Source organism: Gorilla gorilla, chromosome 14 (genome assembly GCF_029281585.2).
Source record: "Gorilla gorilla gorilla isolate KB3781 chromosome 14, NHGRI_mGorGor1-v2.1_pri, whole genome shotgun sequence".
Taxonomy (NCBI): Eukaryota; Metazoa; Chordata; class Mammalia; order Primates; family Hominidae; genus Gorilla; species Gorilla gorilla.
Genome location: NC_073238.2, coordinates 58,865,319 through 58,881,086, shown reverse-complemented (window position 1 = coordinate 58,881,086; position 15,768 = coordinate 58,865,319). Strand labels below are relative to the sequence as shown.

At 41.6% G+C, this 15,768-nt stretch overlaps 1 pseudogene; it reads right to left on the bottom strand.

Annotated features, from left to right (window-relative positions):
• Positions 1 to 12,116: 12,116 nt before the first annotated feature.
• Positions 12,117 to 13,732, bottom strand: LOC101143808 (SWI/SNF-related matrix-associated actin-dependent regulator of chromatin subfamily E member 1-like; annotated as a pseudogene).
• Between the last annotated feature and the right edge of the window lie 2,036 nt (positions 13,733 to 15,768).

Sequence of the window (15,768 nt, the reverse complement as noted above, 5' to 3'; positions counted from 1 at the left end):
TCTTGGCTCACTGCAGCGTTGACTTCCAAGGCTCAGGTGATCCTCTCACCTCAGCCTCCCGCGTGGCTGGATCTACAGGAGTGCACCACCATGCCTGGCTAATTTTTGTACTTTTTGTAGAGACTGGGTTTTGCCATGTTGCCCAGGTTGGCCTCAAATTCCTTGCCTCAAGCCATCTGCCCACCTCAGCCTCCCAAAGAGCTGGGACTAAAGGCATGAGCCACAGTGCCCTGCTAATTTTATTGACTTTTCACAACCAAATGTTATAAGAATTTTATCCCCATTTCACAGCTGAGGTAAATGGAGCTTAAGGAAGATGAATAATTTCACCAAGCCCACACAACCAGAAAGAAGTAGATCTGAGGTCAGTCCTATGGGCTCTGCCTCCACAGTAAATGCTAATTTCATTCTGCCACATTTATGTTGGGTGGGTGGGTTGATACCTGGCTTCCTATGATAACATAGGTTGACTGATTTTATAAGATGGAAAAAAATAAATAATGAATTAATATCTTTCAGAGGTAAATTCCTCAGGTCTTGTTGCTTTAACCAAAGGAATGAATTTGTAACAATTAAATTGTAGGCATAATGGCAGGCAATTGAATGAGTTGGTAGTTTGGAAGGGATAAATTCAGGAATATTTCTTCAAATATTATGCTATGTAGACATTTGCCTACTTAGCCAACACCAATTGCCTGTAAGGATCAGTTGTTTAGGTGATACAATTTTGATATTAGTGTTACTAGTAAAGAAGTGGGAGCAATGACAAAAATTCCAGCCAAGACAACAGATTTACATTCTATTTTTATCTATTTAATTTTTTTTTTAATTGAGACAGAATTTCACTACATTACCCAGGCTGGTCTTGAACTCCTGGCCTCAAACAATCCTCATTCTTTGGCCTCCCAAAGTGCTGAGGTTACAGGCGTGAGCCACAGAGCCCAGCTGAGATAAATTTTAAAAGGCAAGAAAAAGGGAGATTTAAAAACAGAGAGATAGACAAAGGAAGAGAGAAAACATAAAAAAGGAGAAAGAACAGTGAAGTGGAAAAGGGATGGGGATGGTACCCATTCTTTTTTTGGTTATTTTGCCTTTCTAGCTTTCAGTCCATCTTCTTGCAGCAGTAGCATCCCCACTTACTATCTGAGAATTACTAATTACTACCTGGATAAATCTTGTGGGACTGTTGTTCACATACTCTGCCTTCTCCCAGTGAAGGAAAGAGGAACTGACTCTAGGACCCTATTAAACCAAATACTCTATTCCTGGAATTGGCATCATTCGTGCTGGATGGGGTTGTTTAGATGTGCATGCTTTGGAGACTCATGTGAGCTGCCAGGGCTGTCTTCTCAATCCTTTGATGTTCCCCCAATTTGCCCAATAAATTCCCTTATTACTTAAGTTGACCAGCAGCAACTACTATTGCTGGCAACCAAAGAACTCTGATACAGCCAAGGAAGAAGAAAATAAGTGGAAATAAATGCTGAAATCAAGGCCTGGAATGAGACCCATTGAAAACATATTTTCACTTCCTACAATAGTAGCTATTGGAGACAAACAATTCTAGTTTAAACCTGAATCAAAGTGCAAATTAGTGTTCAATCATCTTAGTACATCTCTAGGAGCAAATGTAATTACACCCTAAAGTAGCAAAGAGCTTTCGAAAGATGCAAGTACAAAGAGCTAAAAGCAGAACTACCATTCAACCCAGCAATCGCATTACTAGGTATAGACCCAGAGGAATATAAATCATTCTACCATAAAGACACAGACACACAAATGTTCACTGCAGCACTATTCACAATAGCAAAGACAGGGAATCAACCTAAATGCCCATCAATGACAGATTGGATAGAGAAAATGTGGTACATATACACCACAGAATACTATGCAGCCATAAAAAAGAATGAGATCATGACTTTTTTGGGAACATGGATGGAGCTGGAGGCTATTACCCTTAGTAAACTAACAAAGGAACAGAAAACCAAATACTGCATGTTCTCACTTACAAGTGGGAGCTAAATGATAAGAACTTAGGAACACAAAGAAGAAAACACTGGGGTCTACTTGAAGCAGGAGGGTGAGAGGAGGGAGAGGAGCAGAAAAGGTAACTATTGGGAACTGGGCTTAACACCTGGGTGATGAAATAGTATGTACAACATATTACTGACACACATTTACCTATGTAACAAACCTTCACGTGTAACCCCAAACCTAAAATAAAAGTTAAAAAAAAAAAAAAAGATGAGGGTAACAGTCTTTTTCAAGGCTAACCTACTATAGGATTGATGTAATAATTTTTAGTATTGAAAAGAGAATGCAAGGCAGAGGTTTGCCTCTGTTTTTACAATGTTAAATCTTCGTTTCTTTAATAATTTTACATCTTTGGCATGACTAAAGAATTTTCGATTCAAATTAAACTCCTTCAACTTGGCTAGTCCCTCCCCTCCCCCCACAGTCAGTGGGATTCTTTCTTTTCACTGCCACGGATTAAATTATCTGTGAAAGCCTTGAAGGCAATAAACATCTGTACTAGAAATGAGATACAAAACTATCCAGAAAGAACGAAGCAACCTCAAAGCTTATGTGAGAAAATAATTGAATGCTTATGCATATTGGGGAAATGTCTGGTTTCAAACCGAGTTTTTTTTGGTCATAAAAAGAATTATAATTGATGTTAAACTGAAACTTTATTTATTTTTTGAGACAGAATCTCGCTTTGTTGCCAAGGCTGGAGTGCAGTGGTGTGATCACGGCTCACTACAGCCTCAACTTTTCAGGCTCAAGTGATCCTCCCACCTCAGCCTTCCAAATAGCTGGGCCATCATGCCTGGCTAACTTTTTTTTCTATTTTTTGTAGAGATCGAGTCTCCCTATGTTTCCCAGGCTAGTCTCACTCCTGGTCTCAAACAATCCCCCTGCCTCAGCCTCTCAAAGTGCTGGCATGAGCCACCACTGCACTTAGCTTGTTATTATTTTCCTTTGCCAAAGATTGCAAAATTTTGTATGTTTTAAATACCAAACATTTCCACAGAAAATGACTTGCTGCCAATATCTGGTGTGTCCGGGAATGCAAACTGATCTTGTACCTAAAGCACATCATCACATATCAGATTCTTTGAATATTGGTAATAAACATAATTTAACCAAATGTCTAAATGTTTTAGAAAGGCAAACCACCTGTGATTTAACTAAGTTACAGTGTGGTAATGGAGTGATTCTTTTTCTTTACATGGGCTAAGAGCAAGAGAGCAATCTTTGGACAGAATGATCGTTCTCCACATGTGAAGCTAGTTGCAAGCATGCCCGCCCTTCAGAACAGTCCAGTGACACCAGTTCTGTGTTGGCAGTTGAGTAATTCAAGGTAGAATGCTGAATTAGAATTCAATCCTAATCCTGCTGCAAGTGCTGGTTTTACTGGGTCATATCTTGGTAGTCAGAAAATGACCCCACAGCCCCACAGTTTTACAGATCCAATATCCGCCCCTCAAGTCACACACATGAAAGGCATCATGTCACTAGTGATACGCAAACATCAAATGTGATGAGTACGAACAAAAAGGACCCACAGTATACAGTGGAATTCTTCACTATTGTTCTTTTATCAGTCCTTAATCTCTCCACCCTCATACATGAAATATCTTAATAATTTTACATACTGACACGGGTGGGTGGAGTCATAAGTTGTGCCAAACTAAATTGATTTAGACATGATGATAAGGAGGATCATAGAAGAGTGATGTATTATCAGAACTGTACCACCTCAATTGTAGTTGGCCATTCAGTGTATTAATCCAAAAACTGTGAGGAGCCTGAGACTGGATTTGGGGAAATCTGATTCAATGAACAAGAACTGAGCTCTAAATATTAGCGCTTATAGAATAGCCCCTTGAAAATGTCTTTTCTTTATGCTTATTTGCATGGGAAATGACATCAGTTTTGTTCTGTGTGAGAAAACTTAGCTTGGGGTAAAATCACTTAGGTTATCATGTCAGGTCTCCCAAAAGGTTAGATGACCCTTTAATTAAGAAACCTAGGCTGGGCGCGGTGGCTGCCGCGTAATCCCAGCACTTTGGGAGGCCGAGGCGGGTGGATCACGAGGTCAGGAGATCGAGACCATCCTGGCTAACACGGTGAAACCCCATCTCTACTAAAAATATAAAAAATTAGCCGGGCGTGGTGGTGGGTGCCTGTAGTCCCAGCTACTCGGGAGTCTGAGGCAGCAGAATGGCGTGAACCCGTGAGGCGGAGCTTGCAGTGAGCCGAGATTTCACCACTGCACTCCAGCCTGGGTGACAGAGTGAGACTCCATTTCAAAAAAAAAAAAGAAACCTAAGAGTACTCTGCTTTTCTTATAACTGCTCAAGCTTCAAACCTGCTGAAAAGTGACTGGAAAGGTCATTCTATGAAATGACTCTTTAATATTTGATGAATGATTCAGTCTTATGGGCCTACGCGGTTACATCAGTCACCAGCTAAGACTGCGTATGTTCACATGGGATGGCCATTAAAACTTTCAAGATGACAGGAGTTCAGCTCTTCTGTCTCATTTCCCAGGAAGAAAAATAAGGCATAAAGTCTTCAGAGTTAAAAGGAAAAGAAAAGGGTGTGTACACAGACACACACACATACACATAAACACACATGCACACACAGGCACATACGCAGATATGTACATGAGTCTTTCTAACCTAGAGATACCACATAATTTAGTTGCAAAGAGTCATATTCTAAGTGGCAAAGTGTCATATTCTAAGTGGCAAAGTGAACAGGAGACACTTTTTTTTTTTTTGAGACAGAGTGTCTTTTGCCCAGGCTGGGGTGCGCCACCACACCCAGCTAATTTTTGTATTTTTAGTAGAGATGGGGTTTCACCATGTTGGCCAAGCTGGTCTCGAATTCCTGACCTCGTGATCCACCCGCCTAGGCCTCCAAAGTGCTGGGATTACAGGAGTGAGCCACCACACCCGGCCTCAATTTATTTTTATAGAGATAGGGTCTTGCTATGTAGCCTAGGCTGGTCTCAAACTCTTCAAGCAACCCCCTTGCCTTAGCCTCCCAAAATGCTTGGGATCACAGACATGAGCCACCATGTCAGCTGCAACACCAAAGTATATTGGTAAGGTTAATTAATGTTGTTTATTAAATAATAAAAGAAATCTCTCTCTCTCTCTCTCTCTCTCTATATATATATATATATATTTTTTTTTTTTTTTTTTTTTTTTTTTGAGACAGAGTCTCACCCCGTCGCCCAGGCTGGGTGCAGTGGTGCAATCTCGGCTCACTGTAACCTCTGCCTCCCGGGTCCAAGCAATTCTCTGCCTCAGCCTCCCCAGTAGCTGGGATTACAGGTGCCCGCTACCATGCCTGGCTAATTTTTTGTATTTTTAGTAGAGATGGGGTTTCACCATGTTGGTCAGGCTGGTCTTCGACCCCTGATCTTGTGATCCACCAGCCTCCCAAAGTGCTGGGATTACAGGTGTGAGCCACGGTGCCCAGCCGGAAACCTATACATTTTTAAAAGATGCCTAGAGAGGTGGGGAGCAGTGGCTCACACCTGTAATCCCAGTCCTTTGGGAGGCCAAGGCGGGCAGATCACTTGAGGTCAGGAGTTTGAGACCAGCCTGGCCAACATGGTAAAACCCCAACTCTACTGAAAATACAAAAACTAGCTGGTTGTGGTGGTGTGTGCCTATAATCCCAGCTACTTGGGAGGCTGAGGCAGGAGAATAACTTGAACCCGGGAGGTGGAGGTTGCGGTGAGCCGAGATCATGCCACTGCACTCCAGCCTGAGCAATAGAGCAAGACTCCATCTTAAAAAATATATATTTTTAAAAAGATGCCTAGAGAAAATATGCACAAAGCAGTTCATATGCATATTGTAATTAAGTATAATATCTTTTTTTTTTTTTTTAATACAGACAGGGTCTGCCTTTGTTGCCCAGGCTGTTCTCGAACTCATGGGCTCAAGTGATCCTCTTGCCTTGGCCTCCCAAAATGCTGGGATTACAAGTGTGATCCACTGCATATGGCCACTAAGTGTAATTTTCTGAATATGACATTGCAGTTTCTGACATTAGACTCTTTTTGTTAACAGCTTTACTGAAGACTTAGAAAATGAGGTAAGCACTATGATGATGGCAATTCTGTCCATTGCTTAGACAATTCTGTTCTCCACCAAAACAAAAAATATTCTTGGCTGGGCGCGGTGGCTTACGCCTATAAATCACAGCATTTTGGGAGGCCGAGGCGGGTGGATCACTTAAGGCCAGGAGTTCGAGACCAACATGGTGAAACCCCGTCTCTACTAAAAAAAATACAACAAAATTAGCTGTGCATGGTGGCGGGCGCCTGTAATCCCAGCTAGTCGGGAGGCTGAGGCAGGAGAATCGCTTGAACCCGGGAGGCAGAGGTTGCAGTGAGCCGAGATCATGCCATTGCATTCCAGCCTGGGTGACAGAGGGAGACTCTGTCTCAAAAAGAAAAAAAACAATTCTCAAGGACAAGAAAAAACAATGAGGTTTAACCTCTAGCAAATAATTTTGTTAGGCTACTGATCCTGACAGCACCAGCATCTCCCTTTGCTTCAGAGCTATCTCCAATTTCCCAATTACAGCCAGTGGGGAGGGCTAGACCTGGGCTAGAGCTAGGAGGAAAGAGCTAAAGTAAGGGCACTAAGAGAAGACTGTGGCTGGTTGCAAAGGTGATTATGGGCTGTGATTAGCTGCATTCCAACCCAAGGGTTGTTCCTTCTGCATCACCTGGGTAAATGACCTGCACTGTCTGGGGTTTCCTTTCCCCATTTATACAGTAGGGACAATAAAACCTACTTTTGATAGTAGTAGATGTTTCTTGAAAGTTTGACTATTGTCATTTATAATTCATTTATATTATTTCATGTATTTCTACTTGCCCTTTACTTTTTTGACCATGGAATTGCAGCCCATTTCAACAGCAGTTCTCGTTGCTTGCATTTGTTCATTTCATCCTTATCATTAACCTACTGGACTAGTTCTATGACAACCCAGACAGTTTCCTTCTAGCCTAGGACTTGCCATTTGATGTTTAATAAAACTCTTAGGTAGCACTGATAACGTTCTTTAAATATTCATTAAACAAAATATTTCCTCAGTAATTTTTTTATTGAGAGTCTATGTGCTAAGCATTATGTACTAAGGACTATGCCAAATGATATATCTAGAAATTTATAAATCCTGGCTGGAGAAAACTCTCTGGATACACTTAGGAAAAAGCTTGGGCAAATATTTTTTAAATGTGTAACAAATAGGGCTAATAAAAAGTGGAATTCTAGGTATGTCATGAGTTAAAGACAATTTTGATTTAATTTCAAGAAGTTTTCTGATAGGGAAAGAATATGAATTAAGAAATTGGAAAGTCAGAGTGAAATAGTAATTAGGAGACTTGATCTTCCGGCCATGAATTTGCTATAAAATTTTGAGCAAGACATTTAATTTTCCTGGACTTTAGTTACTTTATCTGTAAAACAGAATTTAGGAGTAACAAACTGAAAAAATACTCTTCTAAAAAACCCATGGGTTCAAGAGAACATCAAAATGGAAATTATGAACTATTTTTGTATGTACAACATACCAAAACTTGTGGGCAACTAGAAAGATAATGGGAATTAGTGTCAATTTAGAATGAAATGCATAAATAGAAATGAATTTATTTAAGATATAGGACAGATTGAGAATAATTGAACTACATGTGCAATTCAAAAGCTAGTAAGAAACAAAGTAGAAGAAGAAAATAAAATTAGCAATGGAAATTAAGGAAATAGAAAAAAATAATAAAAAATATAGATATAACCAACAAAACCAAAAGCTATTTTTGGGAAATAATCCAGACAAGGTAATTTGTGGAAAGAAAATTATAGGCTAATTTCACTAATGAATTTAGAGGCAAAATTTCTAATTTACTAACAAATCATATTCAATAATGCATTAAAAATACATTGCAAGGACTATGAGCAGTGGTTCATGCCTGTAGTCCCAGCATTTTGGGAGGTCGAGGTGGGAGGCTCCCTTGAGCCTAGGAGTTCGAGGCCAGCCTGGGCAACATGGTGAAACCCCATCTCTACAAAAAATACACAAATTAGTCAGGCATGGTGGCATATGCTTGTAATCCCAGCTACTCTAGAGGCTGAGGCGGGAGGATCACCTGAGCCCAGGGAGGTTGAGGCTGCAGTGAGCCATGATTGTACCACTGCATTCCAGCCTTGGTGACAGAGTGAGACCCTGTCTCAAACAACAACTACAACATTGTAATCAAATAAGGTTTATCCCAATATCTGTCAGCCCAAGCTGGTGCGATCATAGCTCACTACAGCCTCAAACTCCTGAGCTCAAGAAATCCTCCTGCTTCAGCCTCCTGAGTAGCTGAGACTACAGGTGCACGCCAGCATGCCAGGCTAATTTTATAATGATTATTTTTACAGGTAGGGCATAAACATTTATATATAATATACCAATCATGTAAAAATTAAAATGCATATATAATTACGTTAAAAAAAGACGGGGTGCACCCTGAGGTTAAGCATTGAGAAGATAAAACAGCACGTATCTAGTATTCCTGTCTGTAGTCTCCTCCTCAAAAAAAGTTTAACCTGCATCTAATTATAAAAAACAAACAAGGCTAGGTGTAGTGACTCACGCCTGTAATCCCAGCACTTTGGGAGGCCGAGGTGGGCAGATCACGAGGTCAGGAGTTCGAGACCAGCCTGGCCAACATGGTGAAACCCTGTCTCTACTAAAAATACAAAAATTAGCCAGGTGTGGTGGCACATGCCTGTAGTCCCAGCTACTCAGGAGGCTGAGGCAGAAGAATCACTTGAACTGGGAGGTGGAGATTGCTGTGAGCCAAGATCGTACCACTGCACTCTAGCCTGCACAACAGAGTGAGGCTGTCTCAAAAAAAAAAAAAAAAAAAAAAACTAGCTTGTGGGACATACTACAAAACAACTGGCCTGCAATCTTTAAATTGTCAGTGTCAGGAAAGAACTAAAGAGACTAGAGATTGTTCCAGATTAAAGAAGGGTAAAGGGACGTGTAAATGAAATGCAATGGATTTTCTTCCATTGACTCTGGGATTTTTATTTTTTCAAGTTATAAAAGACATGACTAGAACAGAATTGGAGCCCAAGTGTTGTGGCTCACACCTACATTTCCCAGTATTGGGAGGCTGGGGTGGGAGGATTTCTTGGGGCCAGGGGTTCAAGACTAGCAAACAAGGCCAGGTGTGGTGGCTGGGCAACATAACAAGACCCTTTTTTCAAAAAAAATTTATATTAAGAAGAAATTAAAGAAAAGGTTTTTTAAAAGAGAACAATAATTGGGAAAATTTGAATGTGGACTTTATATTAGATAATAGGATTGTATCAATGTTAAATTTCTCAAGTGTGATCAGAGTATTGTGATTATGGGAAAGAATGCTATCATTCTTAGGAAATACATATTGAAAGCTTTAGGATTAAAATGAGACCAACTCTCGAGTGTGTGTGTGTGTGTGTGCGTGCGTGTGTGCGCGTGTGGGTGTCAGAGAGAAAGAGAGGGCTACACAGAGAAAAAAGAAATGTAATATATTAATAATTGGTGAATCTAGGTGAAGAGTATAAGCTGTTTATCCTAGCATTACAACTTTTCAAGTGATTTGAAAGTTGAGAAAATAATCTTTTAACAGTAAATGCAAGATTAGAAGGAATTGAGGTATTAAGCATAGCTTTATGTTATTGTAAAATTAAGATACATTTTTGCGCTTTTTGGCCAGGTGCAAAGACTCACACCTGTAATCACTTTGGGAGGCTGAGGTGGCTGGATCACCGAGGTCAGCAGTTTGAGACCAGCTTGCCAACATGGTGAAACCCTGTCTCTGCCTAAAGATAGAAAATCAGCTGGGTGTGGTGGCCCGCGCCTGCAGTCCCAGCTGCTTGGGAGGCTGAGGCAGGATAATCACTTGAACTACATTTTTCTGTAGTTCTGTATTTTCAATATTTTAACATGCTGAGCCTGTTTTTATTATTGGCAAATAATTAAAGATGGAAAAAAGGCTGGGCACGGTGGCGCACGCCTGTAATCCCAGCAGTTTGGGAGGCTAAGGTGGGTGGATCACCTGAGGTCAGGAGTTCGAGACCAGCCTGGCAAACATGGCAGAACCCCGTCTCCACCAGAAATACAAAAAATTAGCTGGACATGGTGGTGGGTGCCTATTATCCCAGCTACTCAGGAGGCTGAGGCAGGAGGATGGCTTGAACCCTGGGGGTGGAGGTCACAGTGAGCTGAGATAGCGCCATTGCACTCCAGCCTAGATGAAAGAGTGAAACTCCGTCTCAAAAAAATAAAATAAAATAAAGAAAAAATGACAGATTCTTCTTTGTTAGGAACATCCATTTTATTTTTGTGTACCTGATTCTATAAATTCTTTAAATTGGCTTTATTTAACTTTGTACATGGCAGAAATTTTGCCTTGAAATTAAAATGAGATCATTAGGAGATACCAGTCAGAACCACCATGTATGTTGGTTTTAAAAGACACGAGTTAACAACATGGATGATCCTTTAAAGCATTATGTTTATTATATTAAATGTCTAAGAAAGGCAAATATATAAAGACATGAAGTTTGGTGGTGCCTAGGGCAGGCAATGGGGATAACTGTAAAAGGACATGAGGTTTCTTTTTAGGATAATGGAAATGTCCTAAAATTAGATTGGGATTATGGTACACAACTCTGTAAATATAGTAAAATTCATTGAATTGTATACTTAGAATTGATAGAGACAGGAGGCAGGGAAATTCTGGGAAGAAGAGGGCAGGTCCCTGGCAATGGCCCCACCCTCAAGCCAAAAAGCCTAATGCCATGGCCCAATGTGAGAACTTACATTCCTGTTTTCCTGCTCAAATGTTGCCTTTTCCAAAAGCACCAATGGCCCACCCTGCCCACCCATCCTATACCTATAAAAACCCCAGAACTCAGCCAGCAGAAAAGAGAAGCAGCTGGATGTCAGAGACTACAGTTGGACGTTAGAAAGAAGCAGTTCCTGACTTCAGAGGGAGAGTTTGATAGCATAGCTTTGGAAAGGAGTCAGGCCAGGGATGGCCAGACTCCAGGGGAAGATCACCTTCCCACTCTGTCCCCTTTTCAGCTCCCCATCCTGTGAGGGGTGGAATGCAGTGGTACCGAGTGAGTAGAGTCCACCCCTGCCAGCACTGAAGCAGCCAGCTAGTTCTAGCATCCATGCACTCCAGTTCCTGCTAGTGAAAGGGTCAGGAATATATCCTGCTTCAGAATGGGTGCGTTTTATAGTATATAAGTATCTCGGATGTTAAAAGAAGGTATGCAGATTAAAAGACGTTAGCCAGCTGAAACATACAATCTCAATTTGAAGGGACTTAAAGGTATAAGAAGTCTATTGTAACTACTTGTGAAATATTCAATAGAATCTTATTGTTCTATCCTTAGATTTTCCCTATTTTTACCAAAAGAAGCATCATAAATTCAGACTGCCTGGAGGCATTTAGATGTAGACGAACATCTGATTTATAGAATGATTCTCTAAAACATACTTTAATAAATTTAAACTATACACAATGACTAGAATCAAGCTATTAGAGGATCAGAGAAGACCCATTCCTTAATTATTAAGTTGCTCTGCAACTACAGTTTAAAATTTTAATTCCTTCAGCAAATGACTATTGAATGTTTATTATGGCCAGTTTTAGTTTTGTTTTTTTAAAGACGGGGTCTCACTATTTTTCCCAGGCTGGTCTCCCACTCTTGGGCTCAAGCAATCCTCCCTCACTCAGCCTCCTGAGTAGCTGGGATTACCAGCTACTGTAGCCAGCTCATATTACGGCCAGTTTTAGAGACAACTGCCAAGATATAATTGTATATAGCTAATGATAGATATAAATATTTTAAAATGCTATTTGGAGCCAGGTTTTACATGCTTAATTTCTCAAATATTTTTTTCTTTTTTTCTTTTCTTTTTTTTTTTTTTTTTTTTGATAGCTCTTGCTCTGTCACCCAGGCTGGAGTGCAGTGGCATAATCTCGAGTCACTGCAACTTCCACTGCCCGGGTTCAAGCAATTTTCCTGCTTAACCTCCCGAGTAGCTGGGGCTATAGGCGTGGGCCACCATGACCAGATAATTTTTGTATTTTTAGCAGAGACAGGGTTTCACCATGTTGGCCAGGATGGTCTCGAATTCCTGACCTCAAGTGGTCCACCCACCTCTGCCTCCCAAAGTGCTGGGTTTACAGGCGTGAGCCACTGCACCTTGCCTACATGCTTAATTTTTTTTTTTAAACCAAAAAAACATTTTTTCATTTAAAAAAGTATTTAGAACACATAAAACAAGGCAACATTTATTCTTTTTTCCCATCTTCTGGTATGGGATCTGTCGGTGGCTCCTCCACTGTTGTGCTGTTGCTCTCTGAGCCAGTGTTACTATCCCTGGTTCCTTCCTCTGCTATACTGTCCACCCCCTCCTGCCACTCTCCTTGTCCTCAGGAGTAGACGTGCCTTCCTCACCATTCTGTTGGCTCTCTGTCATTTCTTCAAGGTGTGTCTCCTCTGTCTCCATTGGAATGTTGTCGTCTTCTTTCTTCTCCTCGCCTTTGTTGGCTGCTTGTTCCTCCTCAGGAAGGATGCTGCTCTGACTGTGCTCAGCTCGCTCTGCTGCCTCCTTCTCCCTTTCCTCCTGCCCTTTGCGGGCCTGTTCCTCTGCTTGTGCAATCTCAGCTGCCATTTTCTCCATATCCACTTCTACTTTCAGACGGCACAAACTTTTAAGTTCATTGTTAAGTGAATCTGTGCTTTCCAGGAATTTCCTCTTCTTCTCCTGGTGTCGTTCCTGTATTTGAAGACGTTCAGCTTCTAGTTTTCGCTGATGAACCATTAAGGACTGGACCTGTCGTTTGAGGACCTGCATTCTAGCTGTTGTGACAACTGACCAAACGTCTGCCACCACACTCCCACTAAGGATTTCAATGATGAGGAGGTGGTTTCTCTGGAAATGGGTAGTGACTGTATGCTTCATTGGCTTTTCAATTTCATCATAATCATCTGGATCTTCAGCAGGCTGAATGCTCATGTACGGTTCTCCTTTCTCCAAGCGAGACTGTCTCTGTCCACTTTCTCCCTCTAAAGCAGCTTCTGCACGACTTTTTGCATTTACGTAAGCAAAGTACACGGGGGAATTATAATAGGCCTTCATAGATTCATTGTACTCTATCTTTTCTGCTTTGTATTCATTTAAATATTCTTGTTTTTCATCAGTGAGATCTTGCCACATGCCACCAATAATCTAGCCAATCTCCCACAACTTTAGGTCAGGGTTGGAAGCCTTTATTTGGTCTCAGACCTTTCTGCTGTACCTCATGTAGGGCATCAGCAGCTTATCTGGTGGCTTTCAGGGTTTTGGAATGGTAATAGCGGAGGATGCCCTGACCCGGCTGTTGGTGGGCGGGTTTCCTCCCAGCCTGTAGTTGCTGTCGGCGAGCTGACTGTATGGATTGTATCCCACAAACCCTGGTGTGCTGGGCATTTGTGTTGCAGGAGCTGGGGTGGGAGGTGGGGCATAAGATGGTCTTTTTGACATTTTGGAAGATTAAGTTCTCAGTTCCTTAAGAATGAATCTGAGACACCATGGGCAGAAAAAGCACCTGCAGCTCCAGCTTCACTTCCCTTTACATGTTTAATTTCTAAGCAGACCCTTTAAAAAAAAAAAAAGGAATACAAATGCAAATTTACTCTCAGTCCATGAATCCTGGTGATTAATGCAGTCTGAATTTGTGAGATCTTACTGTGTTTTTGAAAGGTGAAGCCCGCTGGGCTTCTGGGTCGGGTGGGGACTTGGAGAACTTTTCTGTCTAGCTAAAGGATTGCAAACACACCAATCAGCGCTCTGTGTCTAGCTAAAGGTTTGTAAATGCACCAATTAGCACTTTGTAAAAACACACCAATCAGCACTCTGTGTCCAGCTAAAGGTTTGTTAATGCACCAATCAGCACTCTGTAAAAAAGCACCAATCAGCACTCTGTGTCTAGCTAAAGGTTTGTAAATGCACCAATCAGCACTCTGTAAAAACGGACCAATCAGCACTCTGTAAAAACGGACCAATCAGTGCTCTGTAAAATGGACCAATCAGCGCTCTGTAAAATGGACCAATGAGCAGGATGTGGGCGGGGCCAAATAAGGGAATAAAAGCTGTCCACCCCCCCCCCCTCCCCCCCCCCCAGCCAGCTGTTGCAGTCCACTCAGGTGTCCTTCTACTCTGTGGAAACTTTGTTTTTTCGCTCTTCACAATAAATCTTGCTGCTGCTCACTGTTTGGGTTCCTGCTACATTTATGAACTGTAACAATAACTGTGAAGGTCTGCAGGTTTACTCCTGAAGTCAGCCAGACCACGAACCCACCGCGAGGAACAAACAACTCCACACATGCTGCCTTGAAGAGCTGTAACACTCACTGTGAAGGTCTGCGGCTTCACTCTTGAAGTCAGTGAGACCACAAACCCACCAGGAGGAACAAACAACTCTGGACGCACCACCTTTAAGAGCTGTAACACTCACTGCAAAGGTCTGCGGCTTTACTCCGGCAGTCTGCAAGACCACGAACCCACCAGAAGGAAGAAACTCCGGACACATCTGAAGGATCAAACTGTGGACACACCATCTTTAAGAACTGTAACGCTCACTGCGAGGGTCCGTGGCTTCAGTCTTGAAAGTCAGCAAGACCAAGAACCCTCCGGAAGAAATGAATTCCGGACACATTTTCACATGTATTAATGAGGTTGTGCTCAGTAAATCTAAACAACTCTATAAGATATTAATTGAAAGGTATTTAATCAGAATTAGATTAGAATTGATTGCCACAATTTGAATAATATTAAAGCATAGTGATAGCAGGACACCTTTTTTTTTTTTTTTTTTTTTTTTTTTTTGTGAGACAAAGTCTCCCTGTGTCACCCAGGCTGAAGTACAGTGGTGCAATCTTGGCTCACAGCGCTGCCCACCTTGGCTTTCAAAGTTGTAGGATTACAGGTTTGAAACTTCACACCCGGCCTCCTGGAAAACATTTTTATTTTTATTTTTTTATTTATTTTTGAAACAGAGTCACGCTCTTGTCATCCAGGCTGGAGTGCAATGGCACAATCTCGGCTCACTGCAACCTCCAACTCCCAGGTTCAAGTGATTCTCCTGCCTCAGGCTCCCAAGTATCTGGGTTACAGGTGCCTACCATCACGCCCAGCTAATTTTTGTATTTTCAGTAGAGACAGGGTTTCACCATGTTGGCCAGGCTGATCTTGAACTCCTGACCTCAGGTGAGCCACCTGTCTCGGCCTTCCAAAGTGCTGGGATTACAGGCATGACCCACTGTGCCGGCCCTGGAAAACATTTTTAAAGGTGCCTCAGTGATCGCCAACTCAGTACTCATCTTAGTGTCTTCCTTCCTTCCCTATTTCACTGCCCCTGCTGACATTCATGCCCAGTGGCTCCATTTTTTCAAGTACACTCTGCGTGTGAGTTTTGTCTCTTATTTTGAGGAACTCAGGCTAAGATATATGGGGTATTTGATATATGCAATATGTAGTACTTGATAGTAAATAAGTACAATGTTGTGCCAATATTTGCATTACTCACTTGGATCATTCAGGTAGCATGAATTTTATACAAAATATGTGCATAATCTGATAGGAAATAAGTCCCTAATGCACATTTGATGGCAAAGTCTTCATAGCATAGTTCTG